The sequence below is a fragment of the Pseudonaja textilis genome, chromosome 8 (genome assembly GCF_049901715.1).
Source record: "Pseudonaja textilis isolate UNSWEBS1 chromosome 8, rPseTex1.2, whole genome shotgun sequence".
Classification (NCBI taxonomy): Eukaryota; Metazoa; Chordata; class Lepidosauria; order Squamata; family Elapidae; genus Pseudonaja; species Pseudonaja textilis.
In genome coordinates, this window is record NC_141997.1 from 4,750,666 (window position 1) to 4,777,385 (window position 26,720).

Sequence of the window (26,720 nt, forward strand, 5' to 3'; positions counted from 1 at the left end):
GATGTCCTCTAGACCAAATAAGATGGCGTTTGGACCTTTCCGTTCACACTCAACAGCTTCTCTGATGAGGATTGGGATATCATTATTTGTCTGGCTTATGTTTTTTTGTGGATTGGGTTGTGGATTGGGTTGTGGTTGTTGGGTAGAGATGTGGTTTGTAGCTATTGGATGTTCAGGTTTTTGCGTTGTGTCTTTTTTTTTCAAGGTTAGATAATCTTTCTTTTAAGGCATCCAGGGATGCTACTATGGTGTCAAGGGATGTTATTTGTGTTTCTATGGCATCAACTCTTTCCAAAAGATCCAGTTTGGGTCTGCATGATTTGCAGAAATATGGAAACTGATTGGATGATTCTAGGTATTGAATCATTTGCTTGGGTAATCCCAAGCAGTCATGATGAGTGTATTTGTTACATAGAGAACATTTGATGGAGTTTTCATTATCCTTTAGAATTTTGTAGCATTTAAGGCATGTGCAGGAGTCTTGTAGTTCATTGGTGGGGATTACTTTCTCTTTAGGTTGTCGTTTCGCATTGGATTTTTTTCTTGGCATGGTAGGTTTGTTAAGATGGTACATTGATTAAATTAATTAACGGAAGAATTTTGGGTAATCAATATAGCCAATATCACACCAATCAATCAATTACAATAATCTCTTTAGTCAAATAATTTTGCTAAGCAACAATCAGCCTAATCAATTAATTACACTAATCACTAATCAATTAATTGCACTAATTAATTGCACAATTAATGACACTGTTCAATTAAATTCACTAAATCACTAATTTTACTAATCAATTAAATTACATGAATCTTGATCTTTTAAACTAATCAGTAATCACACTATTTGCACTAAACACTCTAATCACACTAATCAATTAAAACAATAAATCAATTAAACCATTAATGAAATATTTTATAGAAATTGATTATCTAATCATTGATATAGGTAATGAGGTAGAAAAGTTGTAAGTTTTGAGGTAATGAATTAATCAATGTTTGATTAAAGTAATGAGGTAGTATTGAGAGTCTGCAAGGAAAGGTTAATTGTTTTAGTAGCAGCTGTTATTTACTGGGTGGGAGGAATTTATTGCTCTGATTGCTGCAGCTATTACTCTGTAAACTATAGGCTGTAACAAGATGTTCAAAGCACGCTGGAGTTTTGAAAGAGAGCAAAACTAGCTGAATTAAAACACTTTAACTACAATCAATATGTCTCTGAATAAGATTGTTTTCCAATAGTTTCCAAAAGTTCTTCAAGTTGAGTAGTAGTAAAAATACAGTCCAGAAATTTGGGTTAACCAATCCAATCTGTCCTTTACTTTTAAAGTTACTTCTAGTTGCAATATCTTTTTAAAAAACTAAATCTGACAGTCACTCCAGATCATTAATCGCAGCTATTTTCCTCCTTTGAGTCTCACTTTCCAAGGAAAATTCCACTGCAGAAATTGGAGTGATTCTAACCAAAATTGGAGTGATTCTAGACTAAGCATGCTGTTACAAGATCTTTCCTTTCTTTTTCACTTCTGTCTCAGCTGCCTTCCTGGCTTCGATTCAGCCATGCTGGCAGTTCTCTTTTTAGTTCGGATAGAGGGGTTTTCTTCGGATCAGTCGAGGAGACTCTCCTCTCCTCATGACCACTGAAGCATTCCTCTGCCTTTACCACCCGTCCAGGGTGACTTTCGGCTCCTAAGAGCCTCAGGGCTTTCTCCTCCCTCCTTGTTTCTCCCTGCCAGCTGTCTGATGTGGCTCTGGGGAAACTGTGTGGGGGATATTAATGGAAACACATTGCCTGGCGTGGAAGATACTTCTATCAGCTGTGTGAGGGATTTAAATGAAGTTACGTTGTTTGCACTCTGCTGGCTCCAAGTGATCCAGTTCAAGAGCTCCACCAGTGTGCTTAATAGAGCTCGATGGAAAGAGCTTCATTTCTCTGGGGAAGGAGAGGAGGGCTCCGGATCAGTGAGCAGGAGCTCTGCCAGCATTATTAGGGCTCCACAGCTTCAGAATCCAGCATTTTTGGGCTTGTTTTTTGGGCTCTGGTTTACTTACGGTTGCTGGTGTTTTTCATTGTGTGTTTCATAATATTCTAATATATCAAGCATTGTTCTCATGTTATGTTAATTTTTTTTACCAGTGAGGGACTTCTAAAGTGGGTCATAAAGGCCATCTGTGTCAAAATTGAACAGCATTCTCTCAACAGAGGATGAGGGATACAACATCTTCTTTCCCCAGTCTACAAAAGAGATAGTTCCAAGAAGGCTCCAAACTCATTTGCATCACTAAGGTGACCCTGATAACAAAGATAAAACCTCCAGGTGGCCTTAATGATTCACTAAAAGAATGCAAATATATCCTAATGTTCAGCAATGCAGTGCTTAGGCCATTCATAGGCAACATGAAAATTTGCCCTTGAATGAATATCACCAGATACAGTGTAAGAACCAATAAAGGAGAATATTTGTAGCTGTGGGTTGAAATGAGTAGTCCTTGGTACTCTCTCAGCTTGGTTGTTTTCCTGCAGACATTTCATTATCCAACTAGACCAGTGCTGCACTTATGATTTTACTTAGTTTGAGTAAGAAAGTATCTGCATGAAAACAACCAAGCTCAGGGAGCACCAAAGACAGTGTAAGAACCAGTCTCATATTGAATGTTAAGTAACTTTGAAGAACAGAAGAAATTAAATATATAATTGAAGAGGCGGAAATCTCATTGTTTACCATTTTATAAAAGGAAGGATTTTAGAAGAATCTTTTACATTATTGCTGTTAATAGATCAGGAATCCTTAGGGAATTACATCCCCTCTGTTGCATATTACTCTTATCCAATACCCTAGTTTCTGAAGATGAGCTTCATACCAATACAGTGGCAGTAAATCTTTATAGGCAATCTGCCCAACTCACTTTGCAGAAAGCTTTTGTTTTCATTTAGTCTAAAATGATTCAAACAGATTCACTTTCTGACTGAATTAGTGCAACATAATCTACAAATGGTGACCCTTGAAGAATTCTTAGAAGTTTCAGCTGGTCATGAATGAAGTGCTGCAAATTATGCTTGTGTGAGTGTAACAGCTGCACTGGCTGTCAATATGCTTCCACAGTCAATTCAGGGTGCTTGTTATCATCTTGAAAACCTATCATGGCATGAAGTCAGTTTAGTTGTGGGATTGCTAATCTGTATGAATATCTATTTCACTCCACTCAACCTGACAGGTTGGGCATGCTCCAAATCTCCTCTTTTAAACAGTTCTCATCTTATGAAACTGAAGAGATGTGCCAACTCTGTCTTATGTGCTTGTCTTATGGAACAGCCTCACTACCTAAAGTTCAAAGAGCTCTGATTCTTTTGATCTTCTAGAAGATGTTTAAGTCCTGGCCGCCCCACTCCCTTCTCCACCCTACTTCTTGTCCTTTCCATCTCCCCAATAAGACTGCCCGCCCCTCTTCCATATCCAACTCGCCTCCCCAGCCGGTGTGTTTTTACGCAAGGCTTCCTCACCATGCCCTGCTCTGGCTACTTCCCCTTAGTTAATGCCTAGCAAGGGAGGAGTTGCTCTGCCATGAATAGGTGGAGATGGGCAACGTGGGAGGTGCCTGAATGACACTCCTGCACTGAAAAATCTTCCCTTTTCCTTCTCCAGTGTAAAGACTGGGGCCTTTTTACTCCATCCTAGGCCAGGGAATGCTCCAAGCACAGGTCAGCAGTGCCTTTCCCTTCATGGGCAGCCATGGTGAACAGAACCTCTGGGCTGGAAGGTAAGGCTGACGGAGGGGAAGGGAGACCCACTCTGAGCCTGACACACTTGGCCAAAGGGCGCGGGCTGCCTTGGGAATGGTGAGGCTTGGCTGCTTTTTGGGCCCAACTCTTGGCTGCTTCTCCTTCTCCTTCTCCTTCTCCTTCTCCTTCTCCTTCTCCTTCTCCTTCTCCTTCTCCTTCTCCTTCTCCTTCTCCTTCTCCTTCTCCTTCTCCTTCTCCTTCTTCTTCTTCTTCTTCTTCTTCTTCTTCTTCTTCTTCTTCTTCTTCTTCTTCTTCTTCTTCTTCTTCTTCTTTTTCAATAGGTTTTTATTGTTTTCCACCAGTACAAATCTTAAACTTTTCAACAGCTTTTGCATCAACATATATTATCTTACAGTTCCATCATCTATTCGTACATATCATTGATACATATTACCTTTGTTTGAAATTACTATTATTATTCATTTGTCTATCTGTTTACATATTGTGTATCACTCTCTTGAGACTTTTCTTACAATCATCCTTTCTAATTCTTATCTCTCTTTTCTAGCCACATGTACTATCTGTGCCAAACTGAGTAATATTCAGATTCTTCTTTTTCCCTCATTTTTAGTGTGAGCAAATCCATTTCAGCCCAGTCTGTCATTTTTTGCAAAATTAGTTATTCTGTTGGGATCATATGCTCTTTCCAAACTTGCGCATAAGCTATTCTGGCCACTGTCAATATATGTAACATTAAATATTTTATCTTTTTTGGATATTGTTTTTGAATTATTCTAAGTAGGTAGAGTTCCGGTTTAAATTCAATTTGATGTCCAGTGATTTCTTGTATCCAATCTCTAATTTTAGTCCAATAAGTCCTGGCTTTGGGGCACAGCCACCACATGTGATAAAAGGTACCATCAACTCATCGACATTTCCAGCATTTTGGGTTAGAGTTCGGGTATATCTTAGCTAATCTAGCCGGGGCTAAATGCCATCGATAAAACATTTTATATAAATGTTTGTTCTATGTTGCGGCCATTGTTAATTTATAATTTATATTCCATCATTTTTCCCACTCATCCAAATTTATGTTATAACCAAAATTCCGCACCCATGCTATCAGCGTATTCTTAACTGTTTCTTCTTCCATTTTAAAATCTAGCAGATATCTATATGCTTTGGATATAAAATTTTGTTCCAGTCCAAGTAAGATCTTGTCCAATTGATTTTGCCCCATATCAAATTCAAATTCTTCTGAATCTGTTTTATATCTATTTTGAATTTGAAGATATGGCCACCAATCAATTATAATTCCTTTTTCTTTTAACTCTTGATTTGATTTTAATTTTTCTTGGGCATCTAATAAATCATTATATTTTATCATTTTGCCTAAATCTAATCTGTTTGGGTGTATCATGGCCTCCATGGTTGACAACCAGCATGGTATTCTCATGTAATGTTTGTTTTTGATTTTTTTCCCCATGTTTGTAATAATGAATCTCTTATTAAATGCCTGCTGAAATATGCTTGTGTTTTTCCCTTTTTCTCCCACAAATATGTGTGCCAGCCTTCATGGAGGTCATGACCCTCTATTGTTAGCATTCTTTTATCACTTAATTTAACCCAATCTTTAATCCAATTTAGAATCACTGCCTGGTAGTATAATTTCCAATCTGGTATTCCAAAACCACCTCTGTTTTTACTATCTTGCATCAGTTTTAATTTGATGCGTGGTTTCTTACTCAGCCAGATGAATTTTGTTATTATTTTATTTAATTCATTAAAGAATGGTTTCCCTAATTTTATTGGAATCATCTGGAAGAGATACAATAATTTAGGTAGGGTGTTCATTCTCAGTACTGCTACTCTGCTTAACATAGATAATTGTAATTTCACCCATGTTTCTAATTCTCTTCTGATTTGTTCAATTAATTTAGAGTAATTATCTTCTTTTATTGTTGAGCACCTGGCAGATAGCCATATTCCCAAATATTTTATCTTTTTTCCACTCTGTAGTCCCAATTTACTTTGTACCTCTATTTTTTGGTTTGCGGTGTAGTTTTTGATTATCAATTTGGTTTTATTTTTGTTTATTTTTAGTTCTGCAACTTCGCCAGGTTTTTCTATTTCTTGAAGTAATATTGGTCCACTATCAATTGGATCTTCCACTATGAATACAAGGTTGTCCACAAAAGCACCGAAAAACCTTCCCTTATCCTTCTCCAGTGTAAAGATTGGGGCCTTTTTACTCCAAGCACAGGTCGGCAGTGGCTTTGCCTTCATGGGAAGCCATGGTGAACAGAACCTGTGGGCTGGAAGGTAAGGCTGTCAGAGGGGAAGGAAGACCCACTCTGGGCCTGACACATTTGGCCAAAGGGCGCGGGCTGCCTTGGGAATGGTGAGGCTTGGCTGCTTTTTGGGCCCAACTCTTGGCTTCTATGGGACCTCTGCATGGCTGCTACTCACTCGTCCTCCCCTCCACCTCAGATCCCACATCAAGCTTCCAATGGGGGGATGTGCCACTTCCAGGCCAGCTCAGCCAGCAGGTGGGGGAGTGGGCAGCCCTTGGGGAAAGAGCACCGAGCATATGTAATTGCTTATGTCATTGCATTCTGTACTAGTTGAAGCTTTAGGCTGATAATTCAACCAAAGCCAGTGAACATAATTATGTTCTGATCATTTACTTGCTTCTGCTACCACTTGAATAATAATAATAATAATAATATCTTCAGAAAAGCTTCTTGAGTTACAAATAACTTAACTTAATCAAGAAAAGTACTTGGGGTTATAAGGAATTAATTTGTCATGCTGAGCTCCATTCAAAATCCAAGAAAGAAATACTTAGACCCTTTTAGTTAGAGAAAAGATATCTTTTACTGGAAATGAAGTGGTAGCTACAATAGAATTCTGAATCTGAGGAATTAGGCGCGCAAATCACATATACAAAGTGTTGGAAATGATCCCACCCCCAATAGTTCAAATGATTCTTCCAATTACAGGTTGTGAATATGATCATGTGGACATCCTCAGGTGGTGATGAGGCTTCTGTCCATTGACCTTGGCATACTCTAAAACTGACCGCACCAGTTTCACATGTTCATCCCAAGTCTCCGTGTAGATAAGGATGTCATCAAGGTAAACCAGAACCCCCTTGTATAAATGTTCATGTAACACCTGATTGATCATCTGCATGAATACTGCTGGGGCCCCTGTAGGCCAAATGGGAGAACATTGAATTGGAAACAACCCATCGGGCAGTTAAAGGTGGTTTTCCATTCATCTCCTTCCTTAATTTGAACTCGGTAGTACACTTCTCTCAAGTCTAGCTTCGTAAAAAATTTTCCCTTGGCCAGGTGGGCCAGCATGTCCTTCATCAAGGGGAGGGGGTACATGTTTTCCATAGAAATTGCGTTCAGGTTTCTATAGTCAACCACCAAGCGCATGGAGCCATCTTTCTTTTCACGGAACAACACTGGGGCCGCTACCCGGGGTCTAGCAGGTTGGATGAAACCACGCTCCAAATTTTTATTGATGAACGACCGCAGCTCTTCTAATTCCCATGGTGTCATCGAGTATAATTTCAGTTTCGGGAGCTTCACCCCGGGTAAAATTTCAATACTACAATCAGTTGACCGATGAGGGGGAAGCTCATCCAAGGCTTTCTCACTGATTACTTCTTTTAAATCCCAATATTCCTCTGGAATTTTCTCCTCCTCCTTCAGGGTTTCGGTACCTGTGGAGGCTAACTCAACTGGATTCTGAAGCTTCGGCTGAGATTGCCCCTCCCCTTCCGGCCACTGGTCGGTACGTATGCGCAATGACCCCTTCCTCCAGTTTATGTGGGGATTCCACTTCCGGAGCCAGGGCAATCCCAGTATTAGTGGTTGCTCCATCCCAGGGGCCACAATAAAACACAGGGTCTCTTTATGCTCTCCCATGGTCATTTCTATGGGCTCCATTATGAAGCGTGCAGGGCAGCCCCCCCACCACTGATCCATCCAATTGACAAAAGGTTATGGGCGTTTTTAAAGGTTTTAGTCTTAAGCCCATTTTCTCTACTACTCCCATGTCGATTACACACCTTGTGCACCCAGAGTCTAATAAGGCTAGCATTTCTCCTTCGCCCCCTGATGTGGGTACCCTTAACTTCACTGGAATGGTCATAGGGCCCTTGTTTGGACTTACCAGGCAGTTGTCTTCCGAATCAGATTCACTCTCTTCAGAGGGGGTCGGAGGTCCCAGCTCCTCTCCTTCTGGAGGGGTGACCTCTACAACCTCCCTTGTCTTTAGCGCCATTTCACGAGGTTTCCCTGGGGTTTTTTCAGGCTTCTTCCCTCCTCTAGGTGCCCCCTTAGGTTCCAACTTGGCCCTGCAGTCCACAGCCCAGTTACCTTCCTTCCCACATCGGAAGCAGGCAGTGGGTTTGGGTCTTGCCGCCATCCCTCCCTTTGGGGGCTTGAGGACTTCTTGAGGACATGAGGGGGAGGCCTTTCTCCAACCAGAGCCCCCCCCCCCCGGTGTCTGTTTTGGGTTAGATCAATTTCCATCTCTTCTGCCAGCAGGTACCACATCTGCAAATCATTTGGGTCCCTTCTGGCAATACATCTCTGGTATACATCTTCATTTAATCCATCTTTAAATGCTTCTATCAGGGCTCCCTGGGACCAGCCTCGGATATGACATGCCACCTCTCTAAATTCCTGGGTGTAGTTGGCCACTGATCTCCCTTGATTTATGGTCTTCATCCTGATCCTGGGCTTACGTTCCGCCAGTGGGTCTTCAAACCTTGCCCTCAGCGCAGTCATGAACTGGTCATAATTCAACAGCTGGGGAGCATTATCATTATGCAAAGTCACTATCCACTTTGCAGCTGTTCCCTCCAGAGCCCTGGTAACACATCTCACTTTGGCTGCTTCGGAGGAAAAATCCCTTCCGTATTCTTCCATATAGCTCCAAACTTGTGCTAGGAAAAACCCTAGCTCTTTGGGACCTCCCCCATATTTTACTTCCAATGGAGGCAATTTGGGAGCTCTACGTCTTCTAGGAATTACACCTCTCGCTGGGGGCCCCGGGGCTGCTGCTGGCTGCTGCGCCGGCCCAGGTTGATTTATGGGGGTGGCTGCTTGGCTTCTTCTGGCTGGGGCTGCCTCCCCCTCTCCCTCTCCTTCATACGTTTGTGCAGCATGAGGTTCTCCAAAAGCCTCATTGAGGAGGTGCCTGGCTTGGTTCAGCAAACAGTCTCTCCTTTCCCTCTCTTGCCATGGCTCTTCTCTACCACGCCAGCGGGTGGTGGTGACTCCTGGTGGGGGGGCCTCCTCCGGATCCTTCCAGCTGACTCCCAATGACCACTTGGGCTTCACAGCTGGGTTCTCTTCTAGATTGAGCCCTGCTAGTAATTCAGCTTCCCGTGCCTCCTCCAGCAGCAAAGACTCTTGTCCCCCAAAGGTGCCCAGATCTTCTTGGTCACTAGTTGAAGATGACATGAGGTTCAGACCCCCTCGGAAGAAATTGGATGATTTCTCCGGGTGGGCTGGTAGAGTGAGATTCAGAATAATGTCATGCTGAGCTCTATTCAAAATCCAAGAAAGAAATACTTAGACTCTTTTAGTTAGAGAAAAGATATCTTTTACTGGAAATGAAGCGGTAGCTACAATAGAATTCTGAATCTGAGGAATTAGGCGTGCAAATCACATATACAAAGTGTTGTATTTTTTCTGCTCACCAGATAATGCAAACATCTGTTGACATGGTTGCATCTGTTTGAAAATTGGCATCTATAGGTTACCTTCACAAACCTATTTATATATATCCATTCCCAACACATTTTGACTCTTTCTTGCAGAGAGGGACAAGTTCCCAGAACATAATTGACATACTTGATAAGAATAAAAATAAACTGATATAATCCTCCCAGATTCCCTTACTTATTTTACCATTTGCTTATATTTACACCTTGTAGCACAGGTGAAGATAAAAATGAAAGTGAATCTATTAATGAGAATGTGGAAGTATCACTGACTCAGCTCTTTCTATCTCAGTTTAATTTAATTCATACAAACACTTCAGCACACATAACTGCAGGAACAGCAGTTGAAGATCCCAGAATGTTGACAATGCATCATTCTACATTTATGTACAACATTTATGTACCTTTGATTCTATGATTTCTTTCTTTTACCTGAGTGAATCATAGAATTGTTTTCTCTTCATTCTTCTAATTTCAGAAGTACCTGGCATTATCAAAGATAATTTCTCAATTCTACAACTTATTTAGTATATGATGATTTAATTAGATGCCTTTTTGTATTTATTACAAGTTGTTTATAAGTGAGAGGGTGGAGCTGACATTGTGGTGACACAACAGACTTCCTCGGTGCTCCCAGTGGAATCTCTGTCAATATCCTGACAGCCCGTGGTCCTATCAGGAACTAAATCACCTCAGAGGGGCAATAATCAAAAAGGGAATGCTCTGTTGATCCCAGGGACACTGCAAAGTCCCTAATTGATCTGGAGGAAGCTCTTCAAGCTGGCAGGAAAGGAAAGTGGCTATTGCCAGCCACTACAAGGCTGGGGCAGCTGCTGACAGAAAGAGGAAACAGAAAGAAGTGTGATCATACTTTTAAATATATTAAAGGAAGAGCCCCCTGGAAAGGACATAGTGAAGGGAAGAGCCAAAAATGCAGGGAATGCCCCTCCCAGAAGAAAGCAGTGAGGAAAGCCTTTTCCGGGACAAACTGAGAAAGGAAGTCACTCATTAAGGATTTGTGGATGAATAGTAACTTAGAAACTGGACTGGATTTGTTGGATTTATTGGACTAAACTAAGGGAAAATAAGAAGTATTTGGATTTCCCTTTTTGACTTTTTAAACTTTTTAATATATTTTTTTCTGTATTTAACTATGAACTTTAAATAACAAGGGACTGTTACAACAAAGAGAAAGCAGTGCAACAGTGCCACCTAAGGCGAAAGAGGAAATAGAAAACAGAGGGAGAAAGGAGACCAGACACTGACCTTGACAGCATGAGAACAGAAAGCTTAAGAAACGTTGTTTATTGTCAGAGAGTGGAACATGAGAACTTTTGCTTGAAACATTGCAACTCTTGTAAACTCAAAGAAACAAATCAGATATAAGAAAATAGAAGACTAAACTTCCTTTCTCCTGGCTTGTTTTGTTTTCTTCTTGAGGAACACTTGCAAGTTTGCACTTGCAAGTTTGCAATAATTAATTATTGTTGGGAAAATAATTGATGGCTGGACTTTGAAAAGCTGGTTGCCTAATTTGGATTATAATTGGATAAATTGTTCTATGTTTATTTTTTCTTACTTATATTTTGTTTTAATATTTTTATTATTATAATACTATTATATTATTATATATTATTATATATCATCATACTGGTCAACATTTTATATCTTCTTTTTATATTTTTGTATTTGTATATTTTCTTTTTAAATCTTGGAAAAAATTCTTCTTTACTCCAGTTTTTCTTTTTCTCCCCCCCTTTTTTTTTTGATATAACGTTGTCTCATCCTACTTTATTTTTTGTGTATTTTTTCCCTTTCTTCTGAATTTACTATAAATATAACTTGGATTAGAACCTGAAGAAGGAACCTGAAAGAGAACTTAGCAACCTCTCTTTGGATTACAATTGCTTATTGTTTTTTCTTCTTTTTGGGGTTATTACAAGAAGGATCATAAAGAGACAACAAATTTAAATATGTCAAAATGAAAAAATCAGCAACATCTGCCCATCTTCTGTCTCCTCCTCCTCTACTTTTAGCCTTGAAGGACAACAATCCCTGGAAGTGATGTTTCAACAAGAGAAGGTGGCTTCAATGCAAGCAGAGATTAAAATGATCCTACAAGCTCTCCAAGAACAAATAGGGAAAGTGGAGGAGAAAGTAGGGAATGTAGAAGAAAAGGTAGAGAATGTTCAACAACTGATGATGAAAATCGAGGAATGCATGAAAAAATAGAGGAGAGAGCATACATAACAGAAAAAAGAGTAGAAGAGATAGATTATAGATTGACATTAGCTGATCAAAGCAAGGAGAGATCAATTATCTCATTGGAAATAGACCATACTGACTATTATTTAAGGTTTCAAAATATGGAAGAAGAAAAGTGGGAAACCTAGCAGAAATAATGGCAGACCTTGGTGGTGACCAAAGAAAAAGCGCTGCTGATATAGATGAAATATATAGAGTCCAGACAAGATATGCAATGAGAAACAAACTACCAAGAGAGGTACATGTGAGATTCACAAAGAAAACTATAAGAACAGAAATTTTACAGAAAGCGAGAGATGACACACTGAAATATAAAGGGAAAGTAATAACAGTTTTGAAGCAAATACCAAGAAATGTTAGAGACTCAGGGAGAGAATATAAATTCTTGACAAAATATTTAATTAAAAGAGGAAACTTTTACCCAAAATCAGGCAAAGCAGGCAGGCAGATTGAGTTGCTCACAGAATCACAGATTCACTCGGAGATCTATCTTTCTACAATCTGCTACCTGAGTGCACTGAAAAATAGAAGCTTCAGTCCTAAGGCAGGTTCAGCTCTGCTTTTAGATTAGCTAGAAAGCAAGAAATCCAACAATTTCTTGCTTTCTAGCTTATCTAAATCTCTGGGAACAGCTGATAATCAGAACAGCTGATGGCCAGGGGAAATAAAGGAAAAATAGCAACTTGCCCAAAATTAGGCAAAGGCATAATGCAAGCAAGTTGTATGACGTGCATGCCAGGTAAGGAGTGACTGGGCGGGGAGGGGAAGGGCGGGGCCAACCAGTGGCATGATTTGCCAGTTCCCTGAACTGTGCAGAATCGTAACAACTGGTTTTATAGAACCGGTCCAACCAGGTAGAATCCCACCCCTGGTATGAACCTCTAGTCCCAGTCCATCATCATAACAATTTATTTACTCCATCATATTTCAGCTACACGCATTGCTTATTTGCTGGCAGTGAAGAAGGATAATTATACAAATCTGATGGATTTTGAGGCCACTGGTAACCTTTCACCTTCCCATACTGATACATACTTCCCATCAGTTTGTTTCCATTTATGGACCTCTGCTAAAAATCAGGTGCACTTCTAATAAATCCAGCGCTTTCTATGTAATTTCATTAATATGTCTATAAAAATTGGTTCTTATGGAATGGTATTGATTTCAAGGACCTTGTTTATATATGATGCTTTATTTTTCATATAAGTACTTCAACTTGTTTCAAAAAAATTATGAATGATATATGTTTTTTAAATAGCAATCGAAGTCTTTATGCATTGAATAATAATTTTAAGTTGCTATATACATGAAAAGTATTACTTTGTGGTATTTTTATTTTTTTTTCATCTGGTATTTTGGAATTAATGTGTTATGTTTATTTTTTTTTAAAGATTTTTTTCATACTTAATATTCAGATTTTTAATTTTCCTCAAATGTGTCCCTGAGCATCTTGCTTGCTTTATTCAAATTGCTACATTAACACAAATACTGTGATTTCACTGTATGGGTGGAGCACAGCTGGTCTGTACATAAGAAAACAAAGCACTAAAAATAGTTCATAGCATGCACCTCAATTGTTATAAGGTATAAAGCAGTGAATATTATGACTATTCTATTTTTTTCTGTGGAGCGGTAACTATGACAACACAGTGCTGGCAGTTTTTTCCTTGACATTATAAAACAAACGTGTTTGGGCAAGTTTGTACTGATATGCATATAATGCGGACAAATTTTGTGGTCTATTTTTAAATTATATGTAACTGAGTATGAATGGCAGAAAAGCAGTATGAAAGAATAAGCAAAGAAATTAAAGGCATATCTTATGGAAGGATATTCCTTATCTTAAGGGAAAAACAGTTAAAACAATTTTATAGTAATAGTATAAAAGGAGAGGGAATTGGTGGTTAAGAAACATGAAATATAAAGAAATAAACACTGTTTACTATACCTCCCCAACTCACTCCTGGAAATCATCCTTGCTCATTCCATGGACATACACTACTTGGTGTACTGTTTTTGTACTTTGAATTTCTTACTGAATTTTTTTGAAGCTATTATCATCTCAGTCTGCCATCATTTATCAGTTTTCCTGTTCTTCATGTCCAAGTTGCTAATTCTATTATGTATCTGTTTTTCTATTTCAGGATGCTATGACTAAACCATCTCAACATATAACACAAGAATCTTCATCTTATATGAATGAATTAATATATATTAATTTTCAGAATTGTACTTCTAGTTGCATCATGTACTTATCTAATATTTGATGAGAACATAGGTATTTATGCATCCAAAATAACATACATTCATGTTTGGGTCATTCCATGTCAAATAGTCTGATTTCAGACAAGTGCCCCACTCGGACATCACGGATTTTGATTAAATTTTGTGTGAAGATAGATGCACATATGTCCCCAATGAACATTGATGAAGTGTTACACTTGCTGATGCAATACTTGCGGAGATGTAGTAATTTGTTTGACCCCATACTGCAGCCTTCTACAGCATGACTAAGGTTTCAGCAACTTTGAGACATAATATCTCTGGCAATATTTTATTGAGAGAAACAAAACTTGGGCATCTTTTTGTGCTCTATTAAACAAAATAATAAAAATATTCTCATGGGCGATCTCCATCTAGATAATTTGGAGGAAAGTTGGCCTGAAAATATTGCAGCTCAAAAAAAAGTTAAAGTTTGGCTTTTTATATCTCTGGAAGGAAAAGTATGATAAACATGAAACTTTGCACATAATAAATTAACAACACAAGATTTTAGAATATAAAATTTCATTCTCCTATTGCTTTCCAATAGTTTACAATAGTTTGAGTGTAAAGTTGATGTTTTTTTGTAAAAATGCCAAAAATAGAGTATTTTTAGCCCACTTTTACAAAAAAAGACCTTCTGGAAACTTTGTTAAATCATTCTCATTAGAAAGAGTATATTTCAGCTCCCCTAAAAAAGTAGGTTTGTTTTTTCATTGCTGATGCATAAAGCCCTAAAAATAGGGACAAAATTGAGGACGTTGCTATGGCAACGTCACATGCATTCTATTATTTTTTCATCTTGTTTGTTTTATATAGACATCATTACTACTATTATATTACATTGGTCCATGGTGACTTTGTCACTACCAGTTCAGACAATCAAACCAGCAACCCTATTGCCATAGAGGGCATGTCTGATAGCCATACAATACCAGCCACAAGTGGGTTTCTTGGTTCAAGATCCCAAGCCTATAGCTTGGTTTCTTCCTTGAGGTTCCAAAGTCATGTGTGGGTATCCGCCCAGTTCCCAAGCTGACAATTGGGCAGCTTATCCTAGGTTCCCAAGCCTAAAGTGGGTATCTCCTATGATTCCCAAGCCTCAGGCACGCATTCCGTCTGTGTAGGATAAGCCAACCATCAATCATCTCCACTAATACCAGCGATGACACCTGCTGCTGGGAAATGGACCACTGCATGACAAAATGAGTGTCCATGAAATTGGCCATGGCCCCTGAGTCTACCATTGTCTGCTCTGAGCTGTTCCATGGTCACCCCAGTAAAACAGAAGCAAGTTGAAGGGGTGGTAGGAAGCAAAATGTGATGACCTGGGGCATGGCAGAAAGGCAACACAGTCACATAAGTAAGACAAGTCCCACTCCCTGTCAGCTGCTTGGCTTCTCCCTCAGAATCAGATTCTGACAGGGGCATGACACAGTGCTTTTTGGGGAACATTTCAAGGCTCAGGACCCTACTCTTGCAAAAGCTGCTGTGATTTTCTTTTAGGGGATTTAGTTCCAACCAAACTCTCCATCCCAAATTCAGCACTCAGAGACAAAGTCCAACCAAGTCAGAATTTATTAGAGAAGTCATATTGGAACATCTGGGGAAACCCCAAATCTGAATTCCTGCATTTTCCCTTGCTACACTAAAACTCACACCCAGCCCCTTACTGATGACCCTCAAATCACACTCTCCAGACTTCCTGTGGCACTTCCGTTGACAACAGTCAGAGACTGCAATCGTGCATGGCTCGGGTCCATGTTTCCCTTGTTGCAACAGTCCCTATGGGACCGGAGTCATCCTGACCCACCTCGGAGGGGTGGGCGAAGAGGGGGAGACTGCCAGATGGGTTGAGGAGAGCTGAAAGAAGAAAGAGGCTCAGACAGACATGGAGAACAAGAGACATTGCCCAAAGACACTAAAAGAATTAAAACTATGATATTGATGACTGACTTAATAAATAAAAGAGAAAATGCTCCCAGGATTAAACAAAAGAAGAATAAATTATACAAGAAGAAACTTCAAAAAAGAGAACAGGAAAGAGGGGAGAGAAGATGGGCGAAATGTTAGAAGGAAAGAAGAAAGACCAGGGAAATTTAGAAAAGGGAAAGTTAGCTAAAATTAAAATAAATAATAAAGCCCAAAAAATTAGAGATAAGGGTTAGGGGGATACCACATGGAAGATATATTGGTGTTTAATTTAAAACTTGTAGGGAAATATTTTAGGAATGTGTAATTACATATATATATGAATATTAACTGTATATAAAATGTGTTGTTATGAACCCTTTTTTTGGAGGATCAAAACAAGGGATGGAAATGAATTTTAAAAAGAGATATGATTATCAATGATTATAAGTAAAATGAAGATAAAATGAGAGACATTAAGAAGTTATCTTAGTGATTTATTGGAGGGGGTATATACAGTTGAATTTATATACAGTTGATTATTTAATGGATATTAGAATTGTATAATGAGAATATTCTATATGATTAAAGTAGGGGAATGGGAAATACTATGTGGATCCTAAATATATTGGTTTTATCTATAATTTAACTCTTCTTAGATTGTTTATTATATATCAGCTTAGAGAAAACTAAGGATAATAATGATGTGTAATGTAAAATAAAATAGGTGGTAAGCTGAAAATGGAAAAAATAGGGGATAAAGATTTGAAAACTTATGTATGGATGAGATGATATTGATATTGAATTAATGAACTGAAATATGAAATGCAAATTTATTTAAAGATGAGTGAAATGGATAATGATATGAGTTAATATTATATAAGATTAATGGAAATGAAAATATGACTATGTACAAGTGTTAGAACCTGGAAACATGTTGCTTACATGAAAAGATGCATAAAATTTAAAAAATAAAAAAACTTTTGGAAAAAAAGTCACACTCTCTAATCCACCTCCATTCTGAACTCTCACCAAGTCCAGTCACTCCCCTCCAACTCTAGCGACTCAATCTTGAGCTCTGGCAAAAGAATGTCGTTGTGCATATCCTCCCTTCTCACTTCACTTTCATTCCCACAGTTACCCATCCTCCCTTGTGGCAGCCCCAAATCTGATTCAAGATAGATCTGGGGCTGATAACCATGCAGTGTCCATCCCTGGCCTACTAAGTTCCTGCATGGTTTTTAGCTCCCCTTTTTCATTCAGAATATCTTTATATCTTACGTTTTTTCCATATTAATAACTTTAGGATGTATCAATGCTTCCATTGTGGAAAACCAGACTGGTATTTTCAAGTAGTGTTGTTCTTTAATTTTAAGCCATATTGATAACAATGCATTTCTAACATAATGTCTTTGAAAGTAACTATGTATCTTATTCTTCCAAAAAGGCATGCCATCCTAATTGAAGGTCATGTCCTTCTAAAATTAATAGCCTTTTATGCCTCAAATTAATCCATTCTTGTAAGTACCGAGGCCTGATAATACAATTCCCAATCTGGCAGCCCAAAGCCCCCCTTTTTTGGAGTCTTGCAACATTTTCAAACCAATTCTTGCTTTTTTTCCTAGCCAAATATATCTTAATATTATTTTATTTAGTTCTTCAAAATATTTTCCTCCCAATTTTATTGTAATTGTTTGGAATAAATGTAATAGACTTGGTAAAATACTCATTTTATAGTAACTATTCTTCCTGTTAATGACAATTGTAGATCTTTCCACTTCTCCAAATCTAGTTTGGTTTGTTGCATCAGTTTCATATAATTGTCCTCTTTAATCGTTGCACATTTTGCTGTTAGTTGTATTCCTAGATACTTCAGTTTTTTGACTATCTGTATATCAATTCTTTCCATCAACATTCTTTTTTGTGTATTTGTGAGGTTTTTAACTAAAATTTTTGTCTTGTCTTTGTTTTCAATTCTGCAACTTCCCCATATTCTTCTATCTTTTTAATGAACTTCGGTCCAGTTTCTAGGGTCTTCTGATATAAAGACCAAGTCATCTGCAAATGACTGTAGCTTCTATTTTTCTTTTTTTATTTCCATTCTTTTTATTTCTAGAAATACTACCTTTTGTAACAGGTCAGATTTAAATATATGGCTGAATATTCTTCCTTCAATATTGGATAACTCAGTAGCTTTGGGAAGGCATATTGGAAAGAGCTATTGCCTTTTTCATCCTAAGTGACAGAGTAGCTTGTTAGATTTGGGCCTCTATGAATTCACCCACTTTGCTTTATAAGTCATGGCTGAACTAATTAAGACATGATATAAAAGTTGACTACAATTAACTTGTTTGTACATATACTTAAATACAGTAGTCCTCATTAAAATTATCACTATTGTGTGTTATAGATTTAATAGGGAGGAAAGGGGGGAAAACAGTCCATTCTGAACAGATAATCAGAACATTTATTAAATTAAGGTGAGGCTTCTCATTTTCAAAAGTATTCAGGATCACACCAGGCTATGAGATCTGATTGATCTCTCTAATCACTCTTTGTGTGCAAAGCCTCATTGAACCTAATCCTTTCCTCCTTATCTTCCCAATCCAACGGATAGCTCTTGTCATATCCTTCCTCAGACAAATTAAATTATTGGAAACAGAAAAAAAATCCCAAGAACTGTATAATTATATGAAATGTGCAGAGGAAGACATTTAATTCCCTGGATGCGATCCTTCTTTATGTTCCAACAAAGAGATATAGGGAAAGTACTTGAAAGGGCAACCCAAAAGTTAAGAGTCTGGAGGAACTTCTTAATAAGAAAATGTTATGCGTGTCGGAGCCTCTTTAGTCCAGCAAAAATGGGTATATTAGAAATGGTGTCATTAAATGCAGCTACCTCAAGACAAGTACAATGAAATAGGAAAGTTTCTATGAAATAAAATTAGGGTTGTCAATTTTAAAGGTTATTTGAGAAATGAATGGAAAGTGGAAGCATATTCCTGAATACAATTCAAAATATAATGCAATGAGAGCTATTATCAAGAGGTGGGATTCAGCCAGGACAGCCCGGTTCAGGCGAACCGGTGGCAAAAATTCTGGCTGGCCCTGCCTGGCCCAGTCACTCTTCATTTCACCCGCTCACCTGGCATAGCTGCTGCTGCTTTCATCAAGGCAGCCAATCAGCAAGGGCCTTGCAGTTCAGCCCAATGAGACAAAGGAAGCAACCTCCCCTTTCATTTGCTGCTGCTGCTGCTGCCTCAATTCCTGAAGCAGGAGACCACATGGCCCCAGCCAAAGTCTTTTACTCAGAAGCTGGTGAAAATATTTTCCTTAGATTTCACGTTCTTACAGCTTCACCATCTGAATAAAACACTTCTCTGACAGTGGGTCAGCTGCTTCTGGACCTCTGGAGATCTTCAAAAAAGTGAGAACTTCAAAAAGTAAGTAATAAAGTAAATGGCATGATTAACATTTATTTCCATTATTTTCAGTGGGAATTAAAGGTAATTAAGTTAGCATGAATATAAATATTAAGGTTGTGTTTAAAAATATTTTTATATGTTATGTCCATCATTCGATTTTTGCAGCAAATTGTACATTTTTGTTTTGATAAAAGCAAAGTGAATATTGGGAATCAATCTGTTTTTTCAGAGTAGTCCCTCTCTTACCATCCTCTAAAGCTCTACTTCTTAACTGATTTTTCTTAATAATTTGTTTATTTAGAACAACATAAAGGAAGCAGAAAAAAAGGCAATAGAACTCTCCTGAGGGAGCAAAATCCCTACAGCTACAAAATGATGATCTCTAAAGTGGCCTTATTGCCACAGTAAAAAGCAGTAAAAAAAACAAAACCAATGTCTTTAAAATACAGTTATTACTGTTTCCAAAATATATACCGGTACTTGCTAAAATTTTGGAAGGTACCTATGTTAACAGATAGCTGCTTCCATTAGCAGAAAAATAGCTTCCAATATAGGGGAGAATAATCACAAGTCCATCAAGTTTTTATATTTGCTTGAGAATCTATGAGAAATCTTTTGCTAATGTTAGAATTAGACTTTACTGAACAACTAATGTATTTTTGTCTTCTTGTAGTTCTTGAAATCCATGTGACAGAATTCAATGTTTCAAAGGTATTCGTATCATTTTAGCCATTTTTGACCAAAGATTGCCAGATTTAAAAATTCTGAGAAGAAAGAAAGAAAGAAAGAAAGAAAGAAAGAAAGAAAGAAAGAAAGAAAGAAAGAAAGAAAGAAAGAAAGAAAGAAAGAAAGAAAGAAAGAAAGAAAGAAAGAGGGAAGGGAAAGTGAATGAGATATGAATGGATGGATGGGTGGATGGATAGAAGGAGGGAGGGAGGGAGGGAGGGAGAGAAAAAGGAGAGGAAGGAAGGACTACAACCCTGGCACTAGATGCAGCTTCAGAGGATGCTTTGAAACAGCACCACAATCCAGGGCTGGAAGAGACCTCGGAAGTCATCTAGTCCAACCTCCTGTTTCAAGCAGGAGAACTTACATCATCTTAGTTATTTTGGTGCCTCTAACACAGAGGAGAAATTCCCAGAAAAAGGAAGGAGATTACTAGGCAAGGCTGCAATGCAGAGGAAGGCAGAGATAGTCCTTGACTTATGACAACAATTTAGCCCAAAATTTTGGTTGCTAAACAAGAGCATTGTTAAAGTGAGTTTCAACGCATCTACTCAATCCATCCTCCAACAGTAGATGTCAATCACTGTGGGCCAGATTGAGAGTCTGAGAGCAAAGGCCTGCCGGATTACTGGTGATTGACACACTCATAAGGCAAGGCTAAGGGTACTTCTTGACTTACTGTATGTCCACCATTGAGCCTCAAATTTCCATTGCTAATTGAGACAGCTGTTCAGTGAGCTTTCACCCATTTTATGACCTTTCTTGCCACCATTGGTAAGCAAGTAGTTGCAGCTCTTAAGTAAGTCATATGATTGTTAAGTGAATCCGGCTTCCCCGTGGACTTTGTTGGTCAGGTCGCAAAAAGGGATTCTGAGATTCTGGGACACTGAGACTGTCATAAGCAAGAGTCAGTTGCCAAGCATCCAAATTTGGATAACCTGATCATGGGGATGCTACAAAGGTCATTAAGTGTGAAAAACAGTCATAAGTCCCTTTTTCCAGTGCCGTTGTAACTTGAATGGTCGCTAAGTCAGTCACACATTCATTAAGTGAATGTGGCTTCCCCGAATCTCTGTTGCTAAGAGAAACAGCTGTTCAGTAAGATTTCACTCACTTTACAACTTTTCTTACCACCGCTGTTAAGTGGATCATTGTTTAAGTCAGTCAGACAATGGTTAAGTGAAGCTGGCTCCTCCAGTGACTTTGCTTGTCAGGTGGACACATAAGGGACATCACATCACGTGACCCCAGGATGCTGCGACCATCATAAATGCGAGTCAGTTGCTATGCATCTTGGTTTGCCATTAAATTGGAAAATGGTAAAGGTAGTCCTCAACTTACTACCGTATCATATAGTGACCATTCAACATTGCAATGCCACTGTTGACCATTTTTCACACTTATGACCATTGCAGTATCCCAATGGTCATGTGATTTACAGTTGGATGCATAGCAACTGACTCGCATTTATGATGTTCCTGTCATAAGGCACGCCCACCCAGTCACATGACCACCTAGCCACCCCCACCCAGTCAAATGACCATCTAGCCAAGCTCACAGAACTGGTAGTTAAAAAATTTGAATCCTACCACAGGCTATTATCCAAAGGCTTCTTGAAGGCAACTGGGTGGCCATTATAAGGAACAGGATGATAAATTATATAGACTTTTTGAAATGATCTAGCAGGATTTTACTTTTCATAAATTCCTCAAAATATACTGCTCAAAAAAATAAAGGGAACACTTAAACAACACAATGTAACTCCAAGTCAATCACACTTCTGTGAAATCAAACTGTCCACTTAGGTAGCAACACTGATTGACAATCAATTTCACATGCTGTTGTGCAAATGGAATAGACAAAAGGTGGAAAGCATAGGCAGTTAGCAAGACATCCCCAATAAAGGAGTGGTTCTGCAGGTGGTGACCACAGACCACTTCTCAGTTCCTATGCTTTCTGGCTGATGGTTTGGTCACTTTTGAATGCTGGCGGTGCTTTCACTTTAGTGGTAGCATGAGACGGAGTCTACAACCCACACAAGTGGCTCAGGTAGTGCAGCTCATCCAGGATGGCACATCAACGCGAGCTGTGGCAAGAAGGTTTGCTGTGTTTGTCAGCGTAGTGTCCAGAGCATGGAGGCGCTACCAGGAGACAGGCCAGTACATCAGGAGATGTGGAGGAGGCCGTAGGAGGGCAACAACCCAGCATCAGGAGGAGCACTGCCAGAGCCCTGCAAAATGACCTCCAGCAGGCCACAAATGTGCATGTGGCTGCTCAAATGGTCAGAAACAGACTCCAGGAGGGTAGTATGAGGGCCCGACATCCACAGGTGGGGGTTGTGCTTACAGCCCAACACCATGCAGGACGTTTGGCATTTGCCAGGAAACACCAACATTGGCAAATTCGCCACTGGCGCCCTGTGCTCTTCACAGATGAAAGCAGGTTCACATTGAGCACATGTGACATACGTGACAGGGTCTGGAGATGCCAAGGAGAACGTTCTTCTGCCTGCAACATCCTCCAGCATGACCGGTTTGGCAGTGGGTCAGTAATGGTCTGGGGTAGCATTTCTTTAGGGGGCCACACAACCCTCCATGTGCTCACCAGAGGTAATCTGACTGCCATTAGGTACCAAGATGAGATCCTCAGATCCCTTGTGAGACCATATGTTGGTGCGGTTGGCCCTGGGTTCCTCCTAATGCAAGACAATGCTAGACCTCATGTGGCTGGAGTGTGTCAGCAGTTCCTGCAAGACGAAGGCATTGATGCTATGGACTGGCCCGCCTGTTCCCCAGACCTGAATCCAATTGAGCACATCTGGGACATCATGTCTCGCTCCATCCACCAACACCACAGACTGTCCAGGAGTTGGGGGGTGCTTTAGTCCAGGTATGGGAGGAGTTCCCTCAGGAGACCATCCTCCACCTCATCAGGAGTATGCCCAGGCATTGTAAGGAGGTCATACAGGCACATGGAGGCCACACACACTACTGAGCCTCATTTTGACTTGTTTTAAGGACATTACATCAAAGTTGGATCAGCCTGTAGTGTTTTTTTCCACTTTAATTTTGAGTGTAACTCCAAATCCAGACCTCCGTAGGTTGCTAAATTTGATTTCCATTGATAATTTTTGTGTGATTTTGTTGTCAGCACATTCAACTATGTAATGAACAAAGTATTTAATAAGAATATTTCATTCATTCAGATCTAGGATGCCTTATTTTTGTGTTCCCTTTATTTTTTTGAGCAGTGTACATTGATCCATTAGTTCACACTCATACCAAACTATAAAAGTCTAGAGAGCTGTTTTATATCATTTTATGACATCTGGTATTTCTTTCATTGTTTTTGCCTTTAAACAAGCGGTTTGGGTCATTTTAAAGTGTTATATTAATAAATTTGTCCAACTGTCTGTAACATTTTAATTGCTGCATGAAATTTTAAAAAAGACATTTAATATATTAAACCTTTAGATATCATCTACGATGTTCCTAAGCATAAAATCCTGGTCTGAAAGTTTGGTTGCTTTAGAAAATTAAGGCAGAAACAGAAAACAGATAAACAGAATTGGAAAGGACCTTATAGGTCATATAGTCCCGCAGTCGCCAACCGGTGGGTTGCGAGAAAATTTTGGTGGGCCGCAGAGAAATGTCACCCCCCCAAAACAATTAATCCAGGCTTCATAGGAACACAAGGCTGCGCTGCCACATGGCCTGTGGGAACCCTCCCCGCCCACTCACTCCTTACCCGGCAATCTTGCCTGCTAAATTGCTATTTTTCCTCTTTTTTTTCAACCATCATTTGTTCTGCTGTGCCGGGAGATTTAGATTAGCTAGGAAGCAGGAAATGGTTGGCTTTCTTGCTTTCTAGCTAGTCTTTAGATTTCTGGCTCTGCTTTTAAGCACACACTGAACTCCCTTAGGACTGACGTTTCAGTTATTCAGTGCAGACTCACAGCAAGCAAATTTTATGTGACAGACTCAGGTAGCCGATGGCAGATAGATCACTGAATGATTCTGTGAGCAACTCAATCTGCTTTCCTGCATTGCCTGATTTTAGGTAAAAGTTGCTCTTTTTCATATAAAAAAATCAATATTTATATAAATGGTGTGTCGTGAATTAATTTTATGAGTTTGCTTGCAAGCAAATTTTATGTGAGAGACTGAGCTAGCCGATGGCAGATAAATGAATGAATTTGTGATTCTGTGAGCAACTCAATCTGCCTGCCTGCTTTGCCTGATTTTGGGTAAAAGTTGCTCTTTTTTTAATTAAAAAAAAATCAATATTTATATAAATATTTATAATATTTACATACAAGCCATGCCCAACCAGTCACATGACCACCAAGCCACACCCACAAATTAGGCCACACCCACAGTGGTCCCTGGGATTTAAAATTATGAGTTTGGTGGTCCCTGAGATCCAAAAGGTTGGTGACCCCTGATCTAGTCCAACCCCCTGCCCAAGTAGGAGACTACACCATTTCTGACAGATGGGAGTCCAAACTCTTCTTGAAAGTCTCAAGTGATGGCACTCCCACAACTTCCGTGGGCAAGCTGTTCCATTGGTTGATAGTTCTCACTGTCAGAAAATTTCTCCTTATTTCCAGATTAAATCTCTCCTTGTTCAGTTTCCATCCATTATTCCTTGTCTGGCCTACAGGTGTTTTAGGAAATTGCTTGACTCCTTCTTCTCTGTGGTAGTCCCTCAACTATTGGAAGACTGCTATCATGTCTCCCCTGGTCCTTCTCTTCACTAGACTAGTCAAGCCCAGTTCCTATAACCATTCTTCATATGATTTAGTCTCCAATGCCCTAATCATCCTGGTTGCTCTTCTGTGTACTTTTTCTAGAGTCTCAACATCTTTTTTAGAATGTGGTGACCAAAACTGGATGCATTACTCTAGGTGTGGTCTTACAAAGGCTTTATAGAGTGGTATTAATACCTCACTTGATCTCGATTGTATCCCTCTGTTAATGAAACTTAGGATTGCATTAGCTTTTTTGGCTGCTGCTGCACACTGCTGGCTCATATTTAGCTGGTTGTCCACTAAGACTCCAAGATCCCTCTCCCAGTTACTGCTATTTAGCCTGGTTTCACCAAGTCTATATGTGTACTTTTGGTTTTTCTTGCCTAAGTGTAGGACTTTACTTTTCTCTACATTGAATTTTATTTTGTTAAATATGGCCCGGTGTTCTAGTCTGTCAAGATCTATCTGGATCTTGAGCCGAATCTTCTTGGGTGTTAGCTATTCCTGCCAGCTTAGTATCATCTGCAAATTTGGTAAGTTCCTCTTCTATTCCCTCATCTATGTCATTAATGAAGATATTGAAGAGTACTAGCCCTAAGATGGAACCTTATGGCACCCCACTGCTTACTTCCCTCCATGTAGACTTAGACCCATTAAGGACTACTCATTGAGTACAATTTGTCAGCTAGTTGTGAATCCATCTGGTGGTGGTGCTATCTATCCCACTTTTTTCTAGTTTACCAAAAAGTAGATTGTAGTCTACTTTGTTGAATGCCTTGCTGAAATCTAAATATATTATGTTCACAGTATTTCACTGTCTACTAATTTAATCACTATGTTGAAGAATGAAATAAGATTGGTTGGCATGATCTGTTTTTAACAAACCCATGCTGACTGCTAATCATTACTTTACTTGTTACTAGATGGTGGCAGATCTGTTTTTTTATTATCTATTCCAGTATCTTCCCTGGTATTGATGTTAGGCTGATTGGTCTATAATTTCCTGGGACTGTTTTTTTTTCCTTTTTTGAAGATGAGAAGCAGATCAGCTCTTTTCCAGTCCTCTAGTACAGGGGTCGCCAACCTTTTGGACCTCAGGGACCACCAAATTCATAATTTTAAATCCCGCGGACCACTAATATGAATTTTGATGGATGGTGGCTTGCTGACGTTGGTGGGAAAGTTGGTCCCATATTCCAGAGCTGCAGTAGTCACAGGACTGGCCCTTTGATCATCCCAGAGCAGCTGCTCTTCCACCCAGGTGCACTGGCCTGCCATGGACTGTAGGAGCTGCTCCAGGATGACCAAAGGGCCAGTCTTGTTATTACTACAGCTCTGGAATATGGGACTGACTTTCCCACAAACACCAGCAAGCCACCCTGGGGTGGATTTCCCTCCCCTGCCGTTGGTCTTACCTTCCAGTTCCAGCTCCTGTGGCTCCACTCAAGGTAAGATTTGCACTCAGCTGAAGGATGGGAGCCAGTGGGTAGGCAGGCCATATGGGTGGCACAGCCTTGTGTTCCTGCACAGCCTGGATTAATTGCTTTGGGGGGAGTGCTTTGGGGAGGACATTTCTCTGCAGACCACCAAAATTTTCTCATGGACCACCAGTGGTCCCTGGCCCACCAGTTGGCAACCACTGCTCTAGTAGTTCCCCAGTGCTCCAGGATTTTTGAAAGATATGGTGCAGTGGTTCTGAAATGACCTCTGCCAGCTCCTTTAAAACTCTGGGATGTAATCCATCAGGCCCCAGTGATTTGTGTTCACCAAGATCAGACAGGTATTCTCTTACTAATTTTTTTGCTTATTTTAACTATTATTTCTGGTCTGTCTATTACAGGTTTCTTTGGTGGGTTGAGTTATAGTTTGTTTTTGTGTAAAGACTGATGCAAAGAATGAGTTACACAGCTTTGC